At 56.0% G+C, this 24,917-nt stretch overlaps 1 protein-coding gene across 4 annotated transcripts in view; it reads right to left on the bottom strand.

The window, feature by feature from the left end:
• CCR6 (C-C motif chemokine receptor 6) overlaps positions 1-22,090 on the bottom strand; it is a 28,387-nt gene extending 6,297 nt beyond the window's left edge. Inside the window, exon 1 of one of the 4 annotated variants that reach the window (XM_023254575.2) lies at positions 21,815-22,090. The gene's annotated coding sequence lies outside the window, so the exon portion shown is untranslated. Of the gene's footprint in view, positions 1-10,016; positions 13,550-20,064; positions 20,417-21,814 lie in introns of those variants that run through there. The other 3 variants (XM_011282547.4, XM_023254574.2, XM_045058357.1) reach the window with 3 other exon arrangements.
• Between the last annotated feature and the right edge of the window lie 2,827 nt (positions 22,091-24,917).

Raw genomic sequence — 24,917 nt, 5'->3', positions numbered from 1 at the left:
TCTCTCCAAACTGATCTACAGATACAACACAATCCAAATCAAAATTGTGGCAGGACTCCTGAAGAAACCGACAAGCCGATTCCAAAATTTATATAGAAATCCAAGGGATTTAGAAGAGCCAAAGCAGTTTTGAAAAAGAGGACAGAATCGTAGGATTCATACTATCTGATTGCAAGACTTCCTACGAAGCTACAGGTGTCGTGACAGCATCCTGTTGGTAACAGGACGGACACACTAATCAACGGAAGAGAATGGAGTCCAGAAATAGACTGCACGTCAACGGACGACTGATTCAATAGGGAAAACGCAATCTTGGCAATAAATGGTATTGGAACAACTGGATGTTCATGCATAAGAAGTTGATGCTGGGGCACCTAGGTGGCTCAGTCAGTTGAGTGTCCGACTTCAGCTCAGGTCATGATCTCCGGGTTCGTGAGTTCGAGCCCCGCGTCGGGCTCTGTGCTGACAGCTTGGAGCCTGGAGCCTGGTTCGGATTCTGTGTCTCCTGGGGCACCTGAGTGGCTCAGTCGGTGGAGCGTCCGACTTTGACTCAGGTCATAATCTCACGGTCCGTGAGTTCGAGCCCCGCGTCAGGCTCTGTGCTGACAGCTCGGAGCCTGGAGCCTGCTTCCGATTCTGTGCCTCCCTCTCTCTCTCTCTGCCCCAACCCACTCACATTCTGTCCCTGTCTCTCTCAAAAGTAAATAAACATTATAAAAAAAAAAAGGAAGTTGATCCTTACTTTGATCTCCTGCTACAAACTAAAAGATAACTCAGAATGAATTATAGATTTAATGCGAGTGCCCAAACCATGAAACATCTGAGGAAGACAGAAGAGAAAATCTTTGTGCCCTGGGGAGTGGTAGAGATTTCTTATCTAGATTGCAAAAGGCACGAACGGTAAAAAAAAAAAAACAAAAAACAAAACAAACAAACAAAAAAAAAACTTTTGATAAATTGATCAGAATTTAAAGCTTCTGCTTTTTGAAAAATGCTTCAGAAAATTAAACACAGACCACAGAATGGAGAAAAAATTTGTAACCTTAAATCTGATCATGGATCCTACCCAGAAGATACAAAGAACTCTTACAATTCGGTGTCAGGAGGACACACCTCAACAAGAAACGGGCAGAAAGTCTGAGGTCAGTTCACCAAAGGACATACACGGACGGCAATTACCGCACAAGGAAAGATGTTCGAGGCGATTAATCATCGGGGAAACGCAAATTAAAACTGCGCTGAGACGCCGCTCCCCACCGGAAGCGTGGCTAAAAGTACGAGCAGACAAGACAGAAGGTGCGGGTGACGATGTGCCGTCCGAGCGCTCACGCTCTGGTGGCGGGACGCAAACCCCCGCGGCCACGGTGAGAAAAGAGGGTCGTGGTTCCATACGAAGTAAAACACGCACTTACCGCATGAACCGGCAGCCGACGCTCGCGTGCGTAGCCCAAGAAAATGAAAGGCTAGCGCTTGAATGTCTACGGCACGTTCACGCTCATCGCTAGAAAGTGGAAAGAACCGAAGCTCCCATCAGCCGCTGAACAGGGCAGCGCATCGCGCTGTCCCCGGGCGATAAAGCAGCGCCCGGCCGCAAGAAGGAACGGACCACAGATACAGGCTCCAACACGGGCCAATCGCAAAAGCCTCCCGCTGGGTGAAGAATCCAGACGTGTAATACCAGCTGCCACATTATTCCATTTATGTGAAGCTTTAGAAAAAGCAAAAACGACGGCAGTGGGAATCAGACCGGCGACTGTCATGGGTCAGCGTTGGCTGAGGGGGCACGGGGACCCTGTCCTGGTGATGCAAACGTTCCCCGTCAGGACGGTGACGTCGGCGTGCCTTGCCACAACGTATCGCATCACATACTTCAAATCGGTGACCTCAATGGTAAGTAAACCGTGCCCTCACGAGGCTAGTGAAATACTTTCGGACAACAGGTGCCATGGGTCAGGGTCCTCACAGAGGACTGAGGGGGTTGTGGCAGGTTCGCAAGGAAGGACCTGGGAAAGAAGGGGTAGAGGTGAGCGGGAGGGGGCTGGGGACAGGGCAGCGTGTGAGCCGTAGCACGGGGGCCACAGGGCTACTGCGGGGAACGGCAGGAAACGCTCAGAGGGAACAGAGCCGCGTGGTGACGGAGACGATGGACCACGTGCCAATCCGAGGGGCCCAGGGAGATGGGGTCACGTTGGGGGGGGGTGACACGGTGACATTCAGATCACATGGAGGCTGGGAGGCTGACAAGGGAGCCGTGGAAAGGCCGGGAGGGACGTCCCCATCTGCCGTGTGTTCAGCGCCCAGCCGGACCCCCACAACTGTGACATAGCATGTTTCCCGAACTCAAATGTAATTGAGCCCAACAACTGTTCGGGAACCATCTGTTGAGGACGACACTGTAGGTACAGAGACCAGTCACGCACCAGCTCCAGCTCCAGGAAGCTGTCGGGTGAACAGACCGTTGGGAACCTGCGTGGGACCCTGGAAGGTCCACAAGAACAGGTGACTGGCTCTTGGCGAAGAGAAGGCTGGGGCCAGAGACGCTCCGTGGTGAGGTCAGCCCAGCAGCCCGGGGGGTGGGGCGGGGGTGGCGCTCGCGCCTGCTCGGAAGGCACAGCCTGCGAATCTGGATGATGGTGAAGGTAACGCGGTTGTGGTTAAGCAGGAATCCGTGTTCTCGATAAAAAGTGTCGTCAAGTTCATGTGGATGCCAGTCACTTGCCGCGCCTGGAAATGATTCAGCCTGCGCCAGGCCACCATTTTCACCACAGAAATCATGTGAGTTGTTTTCAGGAAACCGTGTTGGTGACAGATTGGCATCTGTGCCGCCACATCACGCAGAGAAGGTGTTTTGCTCACGTATCTCGCTCACCTCCAATCTTGAGCAGCAAGATCGCCTCTTTGGAGACACAAGTTCTGCATTTCGTTGTCGTCGTTGCACAGACCGGGGTGGTAAAGACACGGAGACGTTTTTGAAGACCTGTGTCCCTGAGCCAGAGGTGACAGGTACTGTGTGTTGGCCGCCAGTGGTTGACAGGAGCGGCCGGCGTTACCACCAAATCTGATCATTCTTTGCCGAGCCGACGAACCCACAGTTGTGAGACTTCCGGACACGGGAGTCCCGCCCGACCTTGTTTTTAAAGCTCATCTCTCTCTCTCTCTCTCTCTCTCTCTCTCTCTCTCTCTCTCTCACGTCCTCACCGTCGCCAACATTCCTGCCAGGCCTTCCTTATTTCGAAGTCACTAGATCACATGTAAGTGCATGGGCCCCAACTGATTCCCAAAATGTAATCAGCTTAGCTTTGAAATGGAAGTGTTTCCTAAGTCGCTGCCTCTCAGACTGACGGGAATACAGACGCGCCTACAAAACCAGTTGGTTTTAAGAGAATCTGTGGGACAGACGGTTCTAAATTGCCCTTGGGAGGAAGTTTTGAGGCCTCGGGTGGAAATCGTGATGACGCAGTTAGAAATATTATGCCACTCAATCTGGTTTTGCAGGTAAGACTCTCCTTCCCTGGTGTGCAGCCGCCTCGAGTGAAGCGTTGAGCGTTGCTTCCGAGGTGCCTCACTGTCACCACCTGCCTGGGTGTCAGCCCCTCAGAGGCTTCGCACCCCGCCGGGCCCGCCGTGGCATCGCACCGAGTGAGAGGCGAGAGGCACGGCGTCCTCCTCCGCTGACCGACGCCCGGGGAGTCCCAGCAGAGGACAGACCGTGTAGGAACTCTCACAACTCATGTGCGGGGAGAGAAGGTAAACGCCTCCTGTGGGGTCAGACGTCTGGCGAGGATGCCCGGCAGGGCGCTGAAGCGAGTTAGCGAGGATGCCAGGGGGTGGGCGCTCCGTCGGAGACGCCCGGCTAACACTCCACGCCTGGCTGTCATGGCCACGAACCTGTGGATCAGGCGTTGCAGACGTCGCAAATCTACGATTAAATCTGAAATTTGCAGGGGCGCCCGGGTGGCTCCGTCAGTTAAGCATCCGACTCTCAATCTCGGCCCAGGTCATGATGTGACCGGCCGTGAGTCCGAGCCCCGCGTCGGGCTGTGGGCTGATGGCGTGGAGCCTGCTTGGGGTTCCGTTCCTCCCTCTCTCTCTGCCTCTTTCTCTCTCTCTCTCAAAATAAATAAACGTGTAAAGAATCTGAAATTGATAAGTAACAAAGATGTGGGAGTACAATCCGGATGGAGGACAGTTCGGTGGCTCACTAGGTGGGTGACCGCCTGGGCAAAGACCCCAACTGGCCCCATGTTGGGCCCTGTCCTCAACTCTGTGCTGCCCGTCATTTTTATCAATGTCAGGCACAAAAAGAGAGGAGGCAGGCTCATCACGTCTGAGGTGACCAGATGCCTGAAAATATAATCATTATGTTGGGTGAATCAGTGTGAAAAAACTCTGCACAGAATCGAACAATGAGGCAAATCCAATATGGCAAAATTCCGTGGCGAAAGTAGGAGGTGTCGCAACGTGGGTTCGAAGGCTGCAACTCGCAGGTGCAATCACACGGAAAGTGTGGCAGCAGGATAAATTTTAAGAGATTTATATGATATTTCATGGAGAGACGACTAAATCCATGCAAAGGGAACAACACCAGTCAGCCTGCTGGCCAGCCGCCTAACATAAGCTTCCTTTCACCCACATCGTATCCCCCTTCCTCGATCACGTATCGCTTGCACACTCACTAACACACACACACACACACACACACACACACACACACACACTGTGCTGACAGACAAGGTGGTCAGCAGGACCCACGTCCACGCCCCAAGCCACGTCCGCGCCCGAATCCCCGGAAACTGTGCGCGCGTGCCCTCATGCGGCAAAAGGGGCTTTGTGGATGGGACCAAGCGTCAGCGCCTTGAGATGGAAAGCAGACCCCAGATTACCCAGTAGGCCTGGTGTAGCTGTGCAGCCCTAAAAGTGGGGACCTTCCCCAGCTGAGATGGGGGCGGGACAGAGAGATTCAAACATGGGGGGGACTCAGTCCGTCGTCGCTTTGAACGCCAAGCAGGTGAGTGGGCTCCACGAGCCGGGCCCGGCCCCCACCGACAGCCAACGTGACAACGGGGACCTCACCCACCCCTGCACCTGCAAAGAGACGGTCCTCCCTTAGGGGCTCCAAAAGGAGCACAGCCCCTGCCAACACGCCCGTTTCAGCCTGCACGACCCGCATCAGACCCCCGACCTCCAGAACTGGGAGGTTCGAACCGAAGAGTGTGCGGGTTAGGCCGCTGACGTCGTGAGGACAGCAACAGAAAACCAAAACAGTGCTCGGTCCGTGCGTCCTGTTGAACTCAATGTGTTCACCCTCTTGGGCCAAAGCAGAACTGCAGGGTGTGCAATGAGGTGGGTGATGGGTCTCCGCCTCCGCTCCCTCGGATTTAGAGGAATTTTGAGTAAGTTGGGGAAAAATGCCGGCGGGACTCAGCTAGAGGCAAACGGCCACGATGAAAACAAGGAACGACTGTATCAGAACGGAAGCCGCCTCACCTAACAACGATCAGGGGTCAGGTGGGAAGGAAGTCACCAGCTCTCCCGCGAGGCTGTCCTGTGAACGAGGGTCCGGCCGCAGCCGCCCACCAACAAGCGGAGGTTCCGCAAACACATCGCCACCCCCAACGTCAGGAAGAGTTTGCAAAACCGGCCCCGGGCTCCCCCAGGAGATGCTTATCTGTCAAGCACAGGGGGGTGAGTCTGTACTGAAAATGAGGAGGCGTGAGGAGGATGGGACCTACCGAGTCAGCGTTTCTCGCGCTAGAAGCCTCTGGAAAGGAGGCCGCAAGTGGCCCCTTCCAGCCGGGGCGCCAGGGACCGGGAGCCTCGACCAGCCGTCCTTGGAAGTACGTTAATGGCATTTGCCGCAGGAGAGAATCCCGGGGGTCCCTACCTAAACATGCTTTTAAGCAGACCGACCCTGTGCCCCTACATTTCTGACTGGAGAGAAACCCGAGTTTAGGGATCGGGAGCATGGTCCGCGGGAGGATGGGAACTAGGCACCCGGGACCTTCCATCTGTGTGACGAGTGGGTGTAGACTGGGGGTGTCTGAAAACCATGTTTTCACACTCACTCTCCACCCACACCTTATGCTAGTTTGTCACCAAAGCCCATTTGTAGTGAGCTTGTCTAGTGGTTTGGGGCTCCTCTAGGAGAGGGACGTTTCTCTGTGCCTGGTGGTCGCCTGAGTCTTTTGATTTGTTAGAACAGCTTGATTCAGGTGAGATCTGTGGGTCCCGTGAATGTCTGCTTTGACCACTCGGCGGTTGGAGTCCACACACCCTGCACGTTACCGTCACCCTTATTCCCGTGCGGGAACTGCTCCTTCCCAGGGGGATTCCGGCACCAAGAGACGCAGTCACTGGAACGGACCAGACTTTAAAAGTGAGTCCCCAGGCGCCTGGGGGGCTCCGTCGGTTGAGTGTCTGACTTCGGCCCAGGTCATGATCTCACGGTTCGTGGGTTCAAGCCCCACGTCGGGCTCTGGGCTGACAGCTCGGAGCCCGGAGCCTGCTTCCGATTCTGTGTCTCCCTCTCTCTCTCTGCCCCTCCCCCGCTCACGCTCTGTCTCTCTCTCCTTCAAAAATAAACATTAAATAATAATAATAATAATAAAATAAAAGAGAGTCCCCAGAAAGGTTCTGGGTAGAAGGAGAAAAGGAAGGAAGGGAAGAGGGAAGAGATTGCTCTGTGGTAAATAAGTTTGGGAAATGCCACTAACCGCACCCTCCTCTTGGCTCCTTACGTGGCAGTGCATTGTCGATGGCTCTCAGCCCTGCTTGAGCCATCACAATCTCCCGAACCTACTTCACCCACAGACCCTTTGGAGCCAGTTTCCCAGTTGGAAACCACTTGGGAAACAGCTGACCCAGAGGAGGTATCCATCCGCTCATTTAAAGAGAGGGCCAAGCTCCGGGCACACCCGCCGTCCGCCGATAGATCGGTCCCGCCAGGGCTGACGGCGCCTGATACGGCGAGCGTGCGAGGGACGCCACCGAGGCAAGAGGGCCACCCAGCTTCAGGCACCGCGCGGCGTCCTCAGTCTCTAACCCAGGGCGTATCCGTTCACTCGGAAAGCGCACGAAACAAAAACGATGCGGGCCTCACGCTGATGCCTGATTGACTCTTCTCACAGCGGCCCCGACTCAGAAATTAGCTTTCGTTGGAAGACGTGCCTGTGCGGGTCTCCCCTTCCTGCTTTAGAGTCACGTGATGACAGGTCAAATGTCGCGTGACTTGCGCAGTCACATTCTGAAACCGTACAGATACATCGCCCTTCTAAGCGAAAAGCACATGTGCTAAAATCTGAGGACAACACGTAGACGTGCGGTAAGTGATCACAGTGTCTGCTTTTGGGTGTCGACACGTCAAAGGTTGTGTGACCACACGTGAAAAGAAAGTGTTACTTGCAGAAAAATGCAACGTTACCTAAGTGGAGTAACGCTCTTAAAGATCGCGTTTAAAATACTGACTTATGGGGGCGCCTGGGTGGCGCAGTCGGTTAAGCGTCCGACTTCAGCCAGGTCACGATCTCGCGGTCAGCCAGGTCACGATCTCGCGGTCCGTGAGTTCGAGCCCCGCGTCGGGCTCTGGGCTGATGGCTCGGAGCCTGGAGCCTGTTTCCGATTCTGTGTCTCCCTCTCTCTCTGCCCCTCCCCCGTTCATGCTCTGTCTCTCTCTGTCCCAAAAATAAATAAACGTTGAAAAAAAAAAATTTAAAATACTGACTTACGGTTTTATCGCAATAAACTAGCGTGGTTTTTGTTGGAGACCACAGGCAAGAGAGTCTCGGAAAGTAACCGCTAATTGGTTGACTCGTTCACAGACGAGGAGACCGTCTGATGGTCTGTGACCTAAAAGACCCCGCCCAGGAAGCCCAGGAAAGCGGCCCATCCACTGGCTACAGTTTAGGAGAACGCAGGGGCGGGCCGGCCGGCCGCCCCCAACAGGAGCCTGCTGGCTTCTTCGGCGGACCCCTCCCGCCGCACCTCTGCTCTGGAGCCCTGAGGGCTCTGGGGGGGGTGTTCGGTCACCTGACCGGGGGCAGGTGGCCACCACTGCGAGTGTCCTAGCTGGGACGGCTAACTGACACAGCCTCGGGCCGGCCGGCCGCCCATTGGGACCGGGAGTGGGCGGTGGCCGACACAGGGCAGCGAAAGGGAAGTAGGATCCCCTAGAGAAGGGAGGAGGCGCCGAAAAAGCAGAAGGGGGCGGCCGACAGGCCGGCTTCGGCTGCCTATTTGGCCAAGGGCAGACGCTGCCCAAGAACACTGAGTAAGGGGAAAACGTTCCTAGGATTCGTCAAAATATTATCAGCAAGGAAATCTTCACGTCTGAATGAAAACAAATTGTATCGTCGTTTTCACGGTCGGTCGTAGGTGGAATTAAAGCAGAGGGTTTTGAATCTGTGTCTGCTCTCGTACATAGCGATGGCCCGCAGGGCACAGAGCGAGAACCGACTGCGAGCGGGTATGTGCGTCCCGTGTGCACGTGTACCTGTGTGCCTAAGTGTATGAGTATGCGTGGGCTCTGTGTGTATATTTGCACGTGTGGACGTGTTATGTGTGTGCCCGCATATGTATGTCGTGTGCGTGCGTTTGTCCAGGCGTGTCTTAGGTGGGCACGTGTGGGCGTGTGTGCATTTTTGTGCACGCGTGTTTGTGTGCCTGCGTGTTGTGTGTGCCTGCGTGTGTATGCTGTGTGCACGCGGGCGTGTGTACGTATACGCGTGCATGGCTGTGTGCACGTGTGTGAGAGCACTGTGGGGGTGTACTGCACGTTAAGTTATAAGTGCACACTGGCCGCTGGGGTCACTCCTCTATCATCTCATTTAACCACAGAAACCCTTTAAGGCAGACGCTATACCCATTTTACAGATGGAAGGCTGGAGGGCTGTTCACCCTTACCGTCCCGTTCACTCTGTCTCCAGAGGGTTTTACTCAAGCCCCATAAATCCCCAGAAGATCTTAAACAACCTACTTATTGTACAGCCTCTTAACTGATACCAGAATCTCTCACACTGCAGTTGTCGGTATTCATAAACGTGTGTTTTCTCAATCACTTGAACCGCGGGCTCACGGTGTTTTATCCTTTTTTAGATAAAGAGCAACAGAGCTGAAACTCTAGGCCAGCTTCCTTCTGCTTTCGAATAAGTGGTTAAGAGAGAAGCCAGAAGGTTTTTTCCAATGATTTGTATATAGGTTGGTGATTTTTTTTTTTTCTTTTGGTTTCCTTTGCTTCTTTGGAAGCTCGCTTTTACATTTGCCTTCTCAGTTGCAGAAATTAAACTTTTCATCCCTTCAAGAATAGTTTTAATCCGGACCTCGCGTGTACGTCCTCACGGCGCCGATCTCCACAGTACCTAGTTTTGCTGCTACGCAGGCTTTGGAGGGAGCCAGGGACAGGCTTGAGATCTTGAAGATCATTATGTATTCTTTTGTGGTCACGAGACACTGACTTCACAATCGTGATGGCATTTGCAGCCCTTATCAGAGCTTCTTCTGTATTTCCCTGACTCTCATAAAAGTTTCCACCCCGTCGATTTCTCTTAAATAACACCTGATAAGCTCCTTCCCCCTCAATCTCCAGCCGCGCAAGACGCCCCCTCGCCGTGTTTCTTTGCACAAATCGCTTTCTGCATTGCTGCCAAAACATCTCTTAGCTAGCTCCTCAGACGCTGTGTGCTTAGCTACATAAACGGCTGCATTTCACGCGAGACTGCTGCCCCGTGGGGGTTTAACCCCGTAAAGTAGCAAAGCCCGAGTCGTCCGGGCGGTGGAGATGAGATCACCGCCCGCACGCTGAGAGGAAAGGCAAGATCCCCGACAGCCCGGCCCTGTTCCTCAACCCAGAAGGACAGCGTCTTGGCGAAGGCCAGCCTGAGCTTTATCCAGTGGCGCAGTCACCACGCCAGCCTTCTGGAAATCCCCGGAGGGCCACCGCTCCACCTGTGGCACCCATCAGGCGGGGGCGTCAAGGACGTGAAGATGCTTTTCAAAGAAGGGAGGGGCTCGGCCGTGCTCACCTGAGAAGCGCTGGGATCCGACGGGAATTGTCCTGCCCGAGGCCCCCGGGGATGCTTCGCGTCAGCACCGGGACGCTGTTGACCCGATGCAGTTTCTACTGGTCGTGCAGAAAAAAAACAGGGAGAGACCAAAAGTGGCCGAGAGCGAGTTGCTGAACTGCGACCACTTCCTACTGAAGAGTGACGCCTATGTGCCCAAATGCAGAAGGTTAACCGTGTACGGCCCGTAGGTGATCGAGCGGTCACATGACCCCGGGAGCAGCTCACGCCAGCCGCGGAGCCGAGCTGGGTGCTCCTCAGGGTGCCTTTGAGCTGCTTTTCCACGTGTGGCCGCTTGTGGTTCGCCCTCGCGCCTTCCCCCTCCTGTGCCCGTTTACTGCCCGTGAACCAGGGCGCTTTGCAAACTGCCCGGGGGGCCGTAGAAATGTTTGGGAAAGGGCGCCTGAGACTGTGTTCCGTGAGGCGGCCCCTGGAGCCCCTGTGCCCGCCTTCCCCCCAAACCTGTGCCCCCACGGGTAGGCCACTGGCCCTCTCCACACCCCGGTCCCATCCCCAGTCAGGTAGCGGCCTCGGCGGGTCCCCAGAAGCATCGGCGGCCGTCCCCGTGGAGCAGTTGGAACAGTGCCGAAGCAGACGGGGCTCTCGGCGAGTTTGGGTCCAACACGCAAGTCCTTAAGCCCTGGGCCTGGGCCCTTTGTGAGACGGCAGGTGACAGGTGGGAGCGCCCTGCGGTTCGACGTAGTAACCGAGGACTCGCCCGGGGGATTCATGTTTAGGCGTGAGCAGCTTAAAAACAGCAAAAAGAAAAAGAAATGGAGAAGGAATTCTGGGACCGTACTCCAGATCTTCGTAGGGTGTGTCGCTGCAAGTCGAGGCCCAGGAAGTACCAAAGGTCTTAGAGCGACGGGACCCAGAGACCAACGCGACCCGAGGCCAGACCGGCCGGCGCTGTCGGTCCTCCGCTCGCTGAGCTCGCCGGGCGCCCCCGACCGCTGGGCGCCCACCCTGCGCGGTGTCCACGCCCGTCAGTCAGGCTTCAGCCTCCTGCGCACCCCTGCACTCTGTCCCCTCGGCGCTCCTCCCGGGACCCGGCTGGCCACGGCGGTCGCTCGCCCTGGCAGGACCGGCCCTTCCCTGTGTCCAGCCTCCCCCCCAAACCGCCTGCTTCTTCTCCTCCTTCCCCTCACCCTGCGGAACAAGAACGTTTTCTGGTTCATTCCGAGCCACTCACAGACCTTATGTCGCAGGGACCCGTTGGCCCAGCCTTACAATAGTCCTTTTGAATAAGGATCTCTCCTCCCTGAGTCCCGAGGTGGTGTCTGTGGCAGAGCTTAAGATTCCCACTGAGGCAGGTGCCCTGTCCCCTGCTGCTCGAGAGGCCCGCCTCCAAGTGACTTCCCTCTGTCCCTGTGACAGGCGGGGGCTGGGTGGAGAGAAAAGGGACCGCCTCCCCGCTCTTCTTCCTGCCCATCCCTCCGCCCTTTGCCCTTCGCGCTCCTGCCCCTTGCCGGAGGTGGAAGCTGCTGGAAGGGCCGCCTGCTGGGGGCCCCAGGCGCCCTGGGGAACTGGGTCCCTGTGTGTCCTGCTCTCTGTCTCTGCTAACCTCCCCTGCAATGGCCGTGTGTGGTAGCAAGTGGAGAAAAGCTGAACGGTGCGGTCACACAGGGAAGCAGCCACAGAGCAGGGGCTCGGTCACAGCGCCCTACCTGGGGGGCAGGGACACCTGTGGCCGACTGGCAGGCCACCTTTCAGAAGTGGAACGCGCGGAGGCAGAGGTGGCACAAAGCCTCCCCAGGCTCGACCCCCTCCCCTCGCGCTCCTCTCCCACCCCCCAGGGAGACACGGATGGGCAGAGTCAGCCGCGGGCCTGGCGCCCTTCCATTCCACGGCCCCACGGCTGAGGCCGCTACCCTGGGGCCGCTGGCCCGCACGTGCCTGCTGTGTCCTGTGCCTCCACAGTCCTTCTGTATTTCAAAGCAAATCCATAGCATAGGTCACCCTTAGGAGGCTCGGCCCACTCTGCCTTGATCTCTCCAGAGCCTGCCCGGGTCGAAAACCCTGGGAGGTCTCAGCCTTACGTGATCTCCCCCAGATTTAAATCGGGCCGCTCACCTGCACCGACACGGCGAGCTGCGTGAAAGCAAGAAATGCGGCCTGCAGGGATGCATTTTCTATACACGACCCTCCAGTCCGAGAAGTTTGGCGGCGAATGTGACAAGTCCGTTCGGGACACATTCCGGGTGTGGTTTGGTGAATGAACATCGCAGCCGTAGGAATCGCTTTAGACTCTGAGGTGAGGCTGTTTGCTGCACGCTAACTGCCGGCCGGCAGCCCTGGGGCCTGAGAGGGCCTCCCCGGACCCTCGACTACAGCACCAAAGTGAGGCCCCGGCCAGGCAGCCACGGCCGAGAACCCACACTGGCTCCCTTAAGGAAGAAGAAGTTCAAAGGGAAACCAGGGACTCGGCAAATGCCGATAATCATGAAGAAACCGCTTCTTAAATCATAAAACGTATAGAATCGTCAAAATGTCAACGATTTCAAGCCACAGTCGTGTAGAGAATGTTTCTCAGTCCAGTCGCCTTCCTCACAGTTTGTACTGTTTCCTTAGAGGATGACAGAGGGTCTGACGGGCTTTCAGCTTGGAGGTTAGTGTCAGAAGGTGTTTGACACTCAGGTGACTGACGTCTGCTGGTGGGCGCGTGGCCGGAAAAGCCGATGCCCCTTCAACCGCTGGGAAGGCCCGTGGCCCTCGCTGACTCAACTCCTGCTGAGCAGTCCCCGAGGCCCAGGGTGCAGGTCACAGCGTAGTCATCTGCAGCGTTTGTGGGGAGCACATCCGGGTCTTGTTTGGGGTGGCGGGGTGCTGGCGTGGTGAGACCCCGCTGACCTGGGCACCTGTGGGTCGGTGCTGTGTTCCCTCCCTGGGATGGCCCTGGAAGAGGCCACTTTCACTTCCTTTCCTCCCCAAATGGGAGTGCCGCTCGTGCGTCCAAAGGTACAATCTAATTTCCGTCTTCTTGAACCTGCATTGCCCTTGGCCAGTGGCCTGACCGCTAGCATCCAGCGTGGGTAGTGATCGGGGATTTTGGAGGCCGAGTCACAGAAAGGCAGGCCCCCCACGGCCGGGGTGCAGGCCTCCTCTGGGACCCCGGCCGAGACCGTGCGAGGAGGGGCCGGAAGCAGCCTGGCGGGGAGCTCGGCTGGGGTCCCCGACACCAGCCAGCCCCCCGGAGCCTTCGCAGGACTCGGGTACCTGCCGCCCTCTGACTGCACGTGCACCAGAGCCGCTCAGCTGAGCCAAGTCAGCCCCCGGAGCCACAAGAGTTAATAACAAGTCACTGTTGTGAGCCACGGCTGGCCGTGGTTTGCCAGCAGATAGGTGGCCGGAATGCTCTCTACCGTTCATCGTGCATTCTACACCTCTCGTGAAATCATCAAGAGGCATTAAAAATGAGAAAATCCTGCCATTTGCAGCAACGTGGATGGAACTGGAGGGTGTTAGGCTGAGTGAAATAAGTGAGGCAGAGAAAGACAGATACCATATGTTTTCGCTCCTCTGTGGATCACGAGAAACTTAACAGAAGACCAGAGGGGAGGGGAAGGGGGGGAGAAAAGCTACAGAGAGGGAGGGAGGCAAACCATAAGAGACTCTTAAAAACTGAGAATAAACTGAGGGGGGTGGGGGTGGGGGGGAGGGGAAAGTGGGTGAGGGGCACTGAGGAGGGCACCTGTTGGGATGAGTGCTGGGTGTGGTATGGAAGCCAATTTGATAATGAATTATATGGGAAGGAAGGGAGGGAGGGAGGAGGGAGGAAGGAAGGAAGGAAGGAACAAAACGCATCCTCCCCAAGAAAGGCAGCAGTTGGCACAGGTGCCGGAAGTGGGGGCAGGATGAGGGAAGGAATGAGAAATGGAAAATAGTGGTATTCCGGGAAAGGCAGGAGCAGGTACGTCGGTGATAGGGTATCGGATCCAGCAGTGGTTTAGACCTGTGCCACACCGTTCAGGGTCTATCCCTTTTCTTCCGTATACAAATAAGAAAATGCTATTCATCGAGTTATGTCAGCAAATCCCCCAGTTAGGATAAAAGTGCATTTCGTAGGGGACTTACCGGCTTTGCCGACATCTCAAATTTTAGGATTTGCAGAGACGTCAAGATGTACACACTTCAGGTCCACTGCCTGCTATGGCTTTGCACCTGCCGAGTTTCGACACGGTTACTCTACGCCCTAAACTCTCTGGCCTGAAAACTGCACTCGTAAAAGGCACTCCACACTGACCTAATTTGCCTGCTATAAGCTCACATTCCAGATGACCTACCGCGTGCGTGGTCCCATGAACACAGATGGCTGGCGCGGTCTAGTTCCCGCTTTTAAGAACCTCACGCAGTGCTGTGCCGTGCGGCAGGGCTGAATTGTGACTCATCACCGAGGAGACGCGTCGAGAAGGGGGGAGTGGAGAGGAGGAGGGGGTGCGCGCTCTGGCCGCTGCAATGGTCCCAGGGGCCTTGGGGAAGAAGGACGGTGCTCGGTCAGGAAGCGCGAGGGGGACCCAGCCAGGTAGGAAGGGGCAGGGGGGCAAGCAGCGCCCTCGAGGGAAGCACAAACAGGGGCCAGAACAGGAGACCGGCAGCAGGCGAGTTTGGTGAGTCGTGCGGTGACAGGTCACGGAACCCACTGCAGAGGAAGAGACACCGGAATCGTGATGCAGAGAGGGGGGAGCCGGCGGACTAGGGACAAGCTGTCCAAGGACTGGCACCTGGCACTGTGGGTGCATACGTTGGCGCTGCCCTTACTCTATTTCATGAATCCTCACACAACACCGTGCCGGCGTTGTCCAACTGAAACTCGGAGAAATAAAGCAACTTCCTCAAATTCATACGCTTCAGACCTTGAGGAGGCTCAACGTCATGTCATCTGATCCCAAAGTTCAGGCATGTCTGGGAGATGGTTTGAAAAGTTAGTAAGAAACAAGAGAGATGAGGCCAAAGTTTTCATCTCAACGGGGTAGAGAGAGATGAGCCGGGGGAAGTTATTTCTAAGTTTCTAACGTGTTCCTATGAGGAGGAATCACAGACACTGATCTGAGGGGGAAGGAAACGAGTTGAATGTAGGGTACACGGGTTGTGAGGAAATGGAGGCTTGTGTCACTGGAGATTCTTGACAAGACTTAGATCCATCTCAGCCGCAGACTGGTTGTTTGTCAAGTTAATCTGGGGGTCTGTCTCCTCCTTGATAAGATAAAGGTTAGAGATTTATAAAGGATTCATGTGAAGATTCATAAAGTGCTTATCACGCACAGTGTTTGGCCCACAAAAATTGATGATGATGATGGTGGCGATGACGGTGGTCATGATGGGAATGATGGGGCTGGGGATGATGGTGATGATGATGGTGGGGACGATGGTGGTCACGATGGGAATGATGGGGCTGGGGATGATGGTGATGATGATGGTGGGGATGCTGGTGATGGAGATGACGGTGGTCATGATGGGAATGATGGGGCTCGGGATGATGGTGATGATGGTGGGGATGATGGTGGTCACGATGGGAATGATGGGGCTGGGAATGATGGTGATGATGATGGTGGGGATGATGGTGATGGAGATGACGGTGGTCATGATGGGAATGATGGGGCTGGGGATGATGGTGATGATGATGGTGGGGATGACGGTGGTCACAATGGGAATGATGGGGCTGGGGATGATGGTGATGATGATGGTGGGGATGCTGGTGATGGCGATGGTGGTGTTGGGTCCTAAATGAGCAGCTATAGCAGAGGTGCAGAAAGAGCTCTGTGTGGAGAGGGTGTGGTTGAGCTCAGAGGTGTGGACGGAAGCTCTCGGAGCCTGCACTTATGCTTAGGAGCAGAAGGACAAACTGAAGTGAGGGAAATGGAAAAGAAGTGGCCGGAAGGGCATGCCACACAAGAGTTGCCACGGGGTTACTGAGGCAGACAGGGCAGGACAGGGCCTGAAGGCAGGTGCAGAGGGAGGACTCAAACGCGACCTTCGTGTGCGGTCGCTAGGGTTCACGGTGCTCCCTGAGGACAGACCCTCAGTGGGAACGTCCGGGTGAGGGCTGGTTGCCAGGGTTTAAAGGAGACGACACTGAGGAAACCGAGGCCGCAGCTGTAGGAAATGTGTTGCCGAGAGATCAGCAGTGAGACTCGAGGCCATGGAATGGGGCGATGGAGAGCAGCCAACATGAGCGCGGTTTCCCAGACTCAGCGCCTCTGACCCCACACCGGACCCCCGGGACCCTCACCCGGGCACGGACACCGCCCCCTCTGGCTCTCTGACTCGGGTTGTTTCTGCTTAGCCCCCGGGCACAGCCCACGAGTGCAGAGGAGACCCCGGCCCCTGAGAGACCAGGACGGGACCCCCGAGCCCACAGCGACAGGGGTCAGCCCTTCACGCCAGCATTGGCCTCCTCGTTCCCCTCATGGGGCTGCCGGGATCAGGGCCGACCACCCGGGTTCGCCAGCGACGGGAGGGCCTCGCGGGATGCGGCAACCTCAGGGCTGAGACCAGGACGGTCCTGGGCCGGTCACTCTGCGTGTGATGGAAGTCACGGCCCCGGGGAATGGGGTGACGGAGCCCGTCCACCCTGCCACAGTTAGGACAGCCGGCTGCCTCGTGGCAGAGCATGACTGGGCCTGAAACCAGGACGGATGAGGGGAGGAGGGAGGCTGGTCGGCCCGGGGCCGGGGGGCCATGGGGAAGGTGGCTGCCTCCCCCCCGGGACGAGCGCCCGCTGGCCTCCTTCTCCGTTGTACCAGAGGAAAACTTGGGCCAAAATATACGGAGATGCTTCAGCTGGGAGACAGGAGGAACTGGTGGGGGAGAGGGGGACTCACCGGTCCTGGAGCCGTTCCCTCCCCTCCCCAGATGTGCTGTGCAGCCGAGTCAGGAGACTGGACACGGCGGGTCTGTGGCCTCACGTACCCGGGGAACGGAGGTTAGCCTGACCTGAAGCTAAGGAGCTAGGCGGTGGTGGGAGCAGGGAAAGGCTGGGAGGGCAGCGTGTGGAAGAGGCAGTCTGGGGCCCCGCGAAAGGGTCTGGGATAGCTGGGGAGTCCAGGAGAACGAGGTACGCGAGCAAGGCAGCGTAGGAAAGTGCTCCTGCGGGAGCGAGACAGGTGCGGGCTCCCCCCCCCCCCCCCCCCCCCCCCCCCCCCGTCTTCCAGAGACACAGCACAAAGGCAAGGTTTTCAAGGCGTGGGGTTGGCCTCACGCCGATAGCCACCTCTACAAGATTTTGCTCGAGGTCCCACGTTTAAAGCTCTAACTCTGGGGCGCCTGGGTGCCTCGGTCGGTGGAGTCTCTGACTCTGGATTTCGGCTCAGGTCATGATCCCAGGGTCGTGGGATCCAGCCCCACGTCGGGCTCTGTGCTGAGCGTGGAACCTGCTTAGGATTCTCTTTCTCTTTCTCTCTCCCTCTCCTCTCTCCCCCCCTCCCTCTCTCAAAAATAAATAAATAAAGTTCTAACTCTGACCACAACATTGTAGACACCGTAAGTGTGAAAAATTATGAGTTGTTATAAGTCAAAGTGAGAAAGGATGAGAAAACTCTGATCAGAATGGAGCGTGGGATGGGAAACATTAAAGCGACAGTGGTGAGGGCTTGGGGGGTTAATATAAGAAGTGTCCCTTTCTTTCCATGTCTCTCAGACACACCGTCAACGAGATACGCCATTCACACAATGAAACAATTTCTAAGAACAGGGAGATGGGGACGGCAACGACTATGACAGGTACCACTGCTGGAAACTTTGCGCCTTCTAGATGTTTCCCGACCATCTGCGCTGTCTGGGTGTTCCTGTAAGCGCCATTTTTTGTCAGTTTCCAGAACCGTGAGCAGACTAGTTTGCTTCAAGGCAGATCCAGGAGATGTCGGACTGCTGGGCACCAGCCCCGGCTGGGTCCGGGCAACCAAGGAACATGCCCTCCTCTACCGGACGACATGATCGCGATGAAGCAAACAGCTCTAAGTAGCCCTAAAACGAACTTCCAACGGGACGGGTCTGTCTCAGACTTACTGAAAGCTAGCACAAAATGCCTCCAGGCGGGCATGACTAGTCTCGCCACAAGATAGAGCGAGGACGACGGGAGGGTCTGCTCGGCACCTTTCCGCCAGATCGGGAGCCCAGAGGACTCCGGGCCGGGCTCGGACCCCCTGGCCCACGCGAGGCTGGAGACAAGAGACCCCCGTGCCCGTGTGCCGACCGCGGTTTCAGAAGCACTTGTGGGAGGAACTCCCTGGCTCAGTCCAGCTGACCCTACAGACCCCGAGAAAGCTCAAACTGACCAAGAGAGCAAAGGACACTGACTTGTCCCATCGTATTTTCATTTAATTGTACGCACAAGACGGGGGACGGTGTTGTGCTCAAATATCTGTTTATCTGCCAGGAAGAAATCTGGAAGCCACACGTCACATGACTTTGATGTCAGATAAAGCCACAAGAAAGGCTCAAGGCTCCTTCCTTGAGCCTGTAAAGACATCGTCGCCTCAGTTCCCCATGGGGCTCGCTCTGCATGGCAGGGGAGAGGTGTCGAGCAAAGGGCCGGAGGCCTCCGCCGATTCATAGCGTTCCCCGGTGACCCAGATTCGGGACCAGATGCATTTTCATTCTGATGGCAAAGGCCAGGCTGATTTATAAAGGTGCTACAGACATGAGAAAGGGGACGTGGGCATAGACGGTCACAGGCTGCTCCCACCACCCCCCCACACCTCAGAGACGCCACAGCTTATACCCCTGCACCCCCACACGCACATGCCTCACACCTCAAATACACCACATACACCACACACACACACACACACACACACACCCCAAACCCCTCTGGGAGTCACAGCAGGCAGCTGCTTCCATGGTTTGGACCAGAAAAGGGGGGTTGCTCATCCCTGCAGCAAGTTTACAGGGAGACCAAGGCCAGCAGCCAAAGCGGCCTCCTAACCCCGGCCCATCAGTACACTGACCCGTCCCTACACTGGCCTGTCCCTACAGTTACCCGTCCCTACACTGGCCTGTCCCTACAGTGACCTGTCCCTACACTGGCCCGTCCCTAACCCTGGCCCATCCCTACACTGGCCCATCCCTACACTGACCCATCCCTACACTGACCTGTCCCTACACTGGCCCGTCCCTAACCCTGGCCCATCCCTACACTGGCCCATTCCTACACTGACCCATCCCTACACTGACCCGTCCCTACACTGGCCTGTCCCTATAGTGACCTGTCCCTACACTGACTCATCCCTACACTGACCCATCCCTACACTGACCTGTCCCTACAGTGACCTGTCCCTACACTGACCCGTCCCTACAATGACCTGTCCCTAGACCCTGGCCCGTCCCTACACTGACCTGTCCCTACACTGGCCTGTCCCTATAGTGACCTGTCCTACACTGGCCTGTCCCTAACCCTGGCCCATCCCTACACTGACTCGTCCTTACACTGGCCTGTCCCTACACTGACCTGTCCCTACAGTGACCTGTCCCCACACTGACCCATCCCTAGACCCTGGCCCGTCCCTACACTGACCCGTCCCTAGACCCTGGCCCGTCCCTACACTGGCCCATTCCTACACTGACCCGTCCCTACACTGACCCGTCCCTATGGCTGAGGCTCCATGAGGAGCCCCCACCCCTGCAGGCCGGGTGGGGCCTGCGATCCCGCAATCCTAACACCACGCTTGAGCAGGAAGGGTCCACACGGCCTCCGCTAAGTGCTCCGAGTTTGCATTCAGGAAGCTCATGGTGTCCTGGCCCCCAGGACTTCAGCCGCGGTACAGCGGGGAGGAGGGTGTGCCCGGGGCTGGGAGGAGCCCAGGGTGCTCCCCACCTGGAAGGACGCCGATGGCGGGAGAAGGGCGCTGAGCGGGGAGGCGCAGAGCCCCGCTTCTGGGACCCCCACACCCCCGCGTGGGCGGGGACCCTCCGCCAGGGAGGCCCCGGCCCTGCCTCGGTTTCCCCCCTTTGCAGCCTCTGCCTCTCTCCGCCGACTTGTCGCCCTTCCTCCCCGGCCGCCCGTCTTTCGCACCTGTGTTCTTTGTCTGTTCGGTGCTGTTTTCGACACACCCGCTCCCTCGTTCTTCCTCCAAAACGAAACAAGTTTTGAAAAGGCAAGAAGGAATGTCTGTGTTTCCGAAACAGGCCTCTCTGCCACGGAACCCTTCTCGGATTTTAAGCCCTGTGTGTGGCCCTTATGTCCTCTGAGCTCTGACCACGGACCTGAGCACCGAGCCTCCCTCCCTCCGCGACTCGGCGGTGCCCGGCCGTTCCACGTGACTCCAACGAAGGGCGATCGTTGGCAACTTTGCACCGAAAGCCGAGACCTGGTCGTCGAACGCCAACGCGCCGGCTCGAACGGGCCGCCGGCCAGCCCCGCCCCGGTGTCCCCGCGGTCCCCAGCGCGGGGAGCCTGCGCTTCTGCCGCATCGCGCCCACGCCCACTGCCGGGCACCGGCTGTTCGCCTCCCGGGGCCCCGCCCATCAGTCGGCCCGACGCGACCCCCGGCGACGTGCGTGGCGCCGTCCTGTCTGTCCTTCGGGGTCCGTCCCCTCCCTTCCCCCCCCCCCGGGCCCTTGACGGCTGCCGTCGGCCTGCGGCTCTCAGGGTCTGACTCAGGCACTTGACCTTTCCACTTGGGGAAGCCAAACAGCCTCACTTATCAGAACTGCGCCTAAAATGAGAGTCGGCGCATCCGAGTGTGCACCTGAGGGTCTCCCCTGGGAAAACACTCACAAGGTTGAGGTCCGGGCTCAGCGGGACTTATTTTGGCTGCGCAGCCTCTCTCTGCGGCTTCATTTCCTCTTTCTGAGTCTGCCTTAGGGACCTGATATTATTAGATGAGAGACCTCCAGGTAAGGGACGGCTCAGAAGGTCTGAGACATTTAATACGAGCAAACACAAGGCAAGAACCAGGCAGATGTCCCCAGCATCGTTGTGTAAATGCAGCAACGGTATTTTTTTAATGGCATCAACACCGTAACCCACAACACGGTGAAACCATTTGTCACCCATTTGTCACTTTCGCCTGGAAGAGATGTTATCACAAGAATATCTTCCCATGAATTAGACTATGGGGAAGCCTCTTGGGCCGCACCCAGGAGGACGTGCCCATACGAACGCGTGTTCACGGGTGGCCCCGCGCCCCCAGCCGAGCTCCCTCCTGCCTCCCCCACCCCTCCTCCTGCCGTCACCCCTGCTGGCCAGCACCCCTCTCTCTCCTGCAGGCTCCCCCACCCCTTTCTCCAGTCGTCCATGTCACTCCCTCCCTCACACGGCCTCTCCCCTCCCCTGTACTCCATCCATGCGGACACACAGCAGCACCCCGTGTCACAACACAGCCCACGGCGTGCGCGGCAAGTCAGGGACACTGTGTGGGGCTTGGGTTCGTAGAGTGTGCCCCTCTCCCTTACAGTGATGGCTCATGCCCATGATTGCTCCTAGTTTCCTAGGCTCCTGGCCAATGCTACGGGCCTCTCAGTGGGCAAGCCCCCGGGCGTCAGGTCACAGGCAGCTGAAGGTCGTGTCTGACGTCTCTGTGAGACAGAAAGAACATCGACGCTGGCATCGGACAAACCTGGACCCAAATCCCTCCACTGCCCCACACTGACGGGGTGACTTTGTCCGAGTCCCGAATCACACCCGCCTCCAAGGACCGTCATCGGAACTTGGGGATATCAACTTTGCAACTTTTTTTTTTTTTACCTTCAAGGCATTAAACAGTTATTAAGACAACACAGGTACGACATTTTCTAAATTCCAAAACAAACCAGAAACTTACCAGTGGGAGAAGGAGCTCTTTGTTCCACAAAGAAGCGGCCGCTGCCTTTTCCCCTTCAATCTCAGATTTCTTAAATCGTCAGGGTTCTCTTCACCGGGGTAAACACCCTGGCCTTCTTGCACGCACGTAAGACCGCGTGGATGCTGTCCCGCCCAAGGGCCCCTGCGCCCTGGGTGTCCTCACGCTCACTGCCGGGCGACCTTCCCCAGCGACGGCTCTCTCATTCTTGGCCCACACGCTGGGCGGTGTGGTGAACTGCCTCACCACAAATTTTCTTCTTCCAGAACATACTTCAGATCACACAGAGGTAACAAATAACGTGGAGGAAGGAAGACGAGTTTCTGCAAGTAGGTCACTTGATAATCTCAATTTTAGGTACACATTCTTTTCGTTTCAGAATTATTAGTCTGTGGAATATCTTTTCATTCTTCTTGGAAATTCCAAATTAATGAGAATAATTCTAAAGTTCTCTGAAAAGCTCCACACAACACCTAATGAACTTTATAATCAACTACCCACGTTCCTGTTCTGAAAAGAACAAAAAGCCTGAAAGAAAATTTGAGTGATGCCTTTGCAGGTAAAAATACAACGAATAGAGAATCGGTGTGTCGCAAACAGTAGCGGCCAGTGATCATCTCAGAAAGGCATCGCCCGGTTGCAAAGGAGAAATTCCCCCCTGTTGTTCTCCTAGCTGTTTCTTGCAGCATGTGGCCATTATATCACAACTTGACCTATTTAAGGAGAGCAGAAACCCGAGTTTTCGTATCCCCAGAGCAACTGTCAAAATTCAGTTTGGGGACAGCCCTGTAATTTAAGGGGCAATTTGAGTTACCGTCTCTACCTATCTAAAATGGGCATTATTCAAGCTATGGAGGCCCCGGGAAACGTCCCAGCTCGACCATTGATATAAAACACAGGACTCTGTCGGGCAAAAGTGATAATACACACCCCTGGTTCGTCTGCCTCCTTTCTTTTTCAGAGGATAATCGGTAGTATTGTTAATGTCAATTAACACTTGTATAGACACCAATTAGAAGGTATTTTTCACGTTTATCATTTCGGTTCATCCTGACAAACAATTTCGGTAAAGTGTTTTACGAATAGAAATGTTTTACAGATGGGGGGGGGGCCTGGGTAGCTCAGTGGGTTAAGCGTCTGACTCTTGGTTTGGGCTCAGGTCATGATCTCGCGGTTTCATGAGTTCGAGCCCCGCGTCCCGCTCTATGCCGTCACCGTAAAGCCCGCTTGGGACCCCTACCCCCCGCCCTCTGCCCCTCCCTCACTTGCACTGTCTCTGTCTCTCTCCAAGTAAATAAATAAAAGCAAAAGACAAAAAAAGGAAATGGCCTACAGATGGAAAGAAATTAGCACGTAGATGTTAATTTATGTTAACATTCCAGGCTAACGTGAAGTCTGTAAATCAGGAATAGGGGACTCAAAAAGCAAAGCCCCAGGTCTTCTGAGTCTCCTTATACCATATTTGCTGAAGGAAACACTTACTGAGCACCTGCCACGCGTCTGGCACTTTTCTAGGCAAAAGGGTTACTTACAGCAGTGACTAAAACAGACAAAATCCTCGAGCCCGTGGGATTCGCATTCTAGTCATGGGAGCTGGACAATGAACAAACTAAATAAAAAGATATACAGTATGGTGGATGGTGGTAAGCTCCAGGGAGAAAAATCAAGCAGGGGGGTCAGACAGGGACCGTCGAGGCCATTTCAAGTAGAATAACCAGGGAAAGTTTCACTGACAAGGCAGGACTTAAGGGGAGCCCTGGGGGGGGGGGGGGGTGAGTCATACGTTCGTTCGCCCGGGGAAGGAACATTCCAGGATGAAGGAGCAGCAAAGACCGCATACATGTTTACGGACTCCAGAGAGCGCGGGGCCGGACGTGGACTGTCTGGGCTCATGGGCTTATGAGGTCACCAAGGGAGTGGGTGTAGACGGACAAGAGAAGACGCCCGGGGTCTGAGAATTGGAGGCCAAGCGCAAATGTGTCTCCAGAAGGGGAGAATAGTCAACCATGTCAATGCTGCCGGCAAGTCAAGCAACACAAAACTGAAAAAATTGACCACCAGACCATTTAGCAACATGCAAATCCCTGCAACCTCAACGCGGGTTCTGTCGAGTGGGGTAGGGGAAAAAAATCTGACTGGAAGAGAGTTAAAAATAGAGAATACAGACGTTTATCTCAGGGAGTTTGCATGAGGGAAGGAGAAATAGGCAGTAGCTAGATATGATACTAGAGTCAAAAATATTTGGTTCAGATGCAAGAAATAAGGGAGGGGTTTGCATATTGGTGGGAATGGCCCAGTAAAGAAGAAAACGTTGACGATGCAAGAGAGGGAGACGTGCTCACTCTCCATCACCGAGGAGACCGAGGTGTCTGGGAGAGAGGGTGAGGAGCGGGGCGGCCCTCCCTCCCCACCCTGCGCGGAGGCAGCACCCGTGGGCACCGAGGCCGGGAGCAGGTGGGGGTGGTCATGCTTCTGCAGGTTCCTTTCCGATTGGTCCTGAGCTCTCAGTGAGACAGGAAGCCGGGCCATGCCCTGAGAGGAACGATGGAAAGGGAGGTGTCAGAGCTTTGACCAGAGAGAAAGCAGAAGGAGGCAGCCACGGGGGGGAAAGACAGAGAATTCTCCAGCCGCCAGACAAGAGTCGGCGAGCAACCATGAATCCACAGTGAGGCCAGCCACCTTCGCTGTTTGCTGTCTTTTTGTAGACGTATCAGTTATGTGGGTGTAAGGGCTGAGTAGGAGGAGAGGTTAATTCACGCCGGGCCGTGGTTTAGCCAGCTGAGTAAGACAGAGAGAGTGCCAGCTGGGGACAGTGTGCAACAGAAGCGTTACGCTACCTTCTACCCACGTCACCCACGATACTCCAGTGATGGCCCACGGACAGACCCCTCCAACCAGAATATCCCGGTGACGGCCCAAAGATAAATAACACCCCCCCCAAAAAAAAAAGAACAATCACCATCTAGCTTCAGACACAGGGTTTAGCCAACCCACGGTTTTGTCTCTGACGCTGCATCTAATACACTCTCGTGTTCTGATATTTAGCAGGCAAGCCCACATGTCGTACAGGAACGTCCTCGATAAT

The sequence above is a fragment of the Felis catus genome, chromosome B2 (genome assembly GCF_018350175.1).
Source record: "Felis catus isolate Fca126 chromosome B2, F.catus_Fca126_mat1.0, whole genome shotgun sequence".
NCBI classification, from domain to species: Eukaryota; Metazoa; Chordata; class Mammalia; order Carnivora; family Felidae; genus Felis; species Felis catus.
This window is presented reverse-complemented; position numbering and strand designations above follow the sequence as displayed.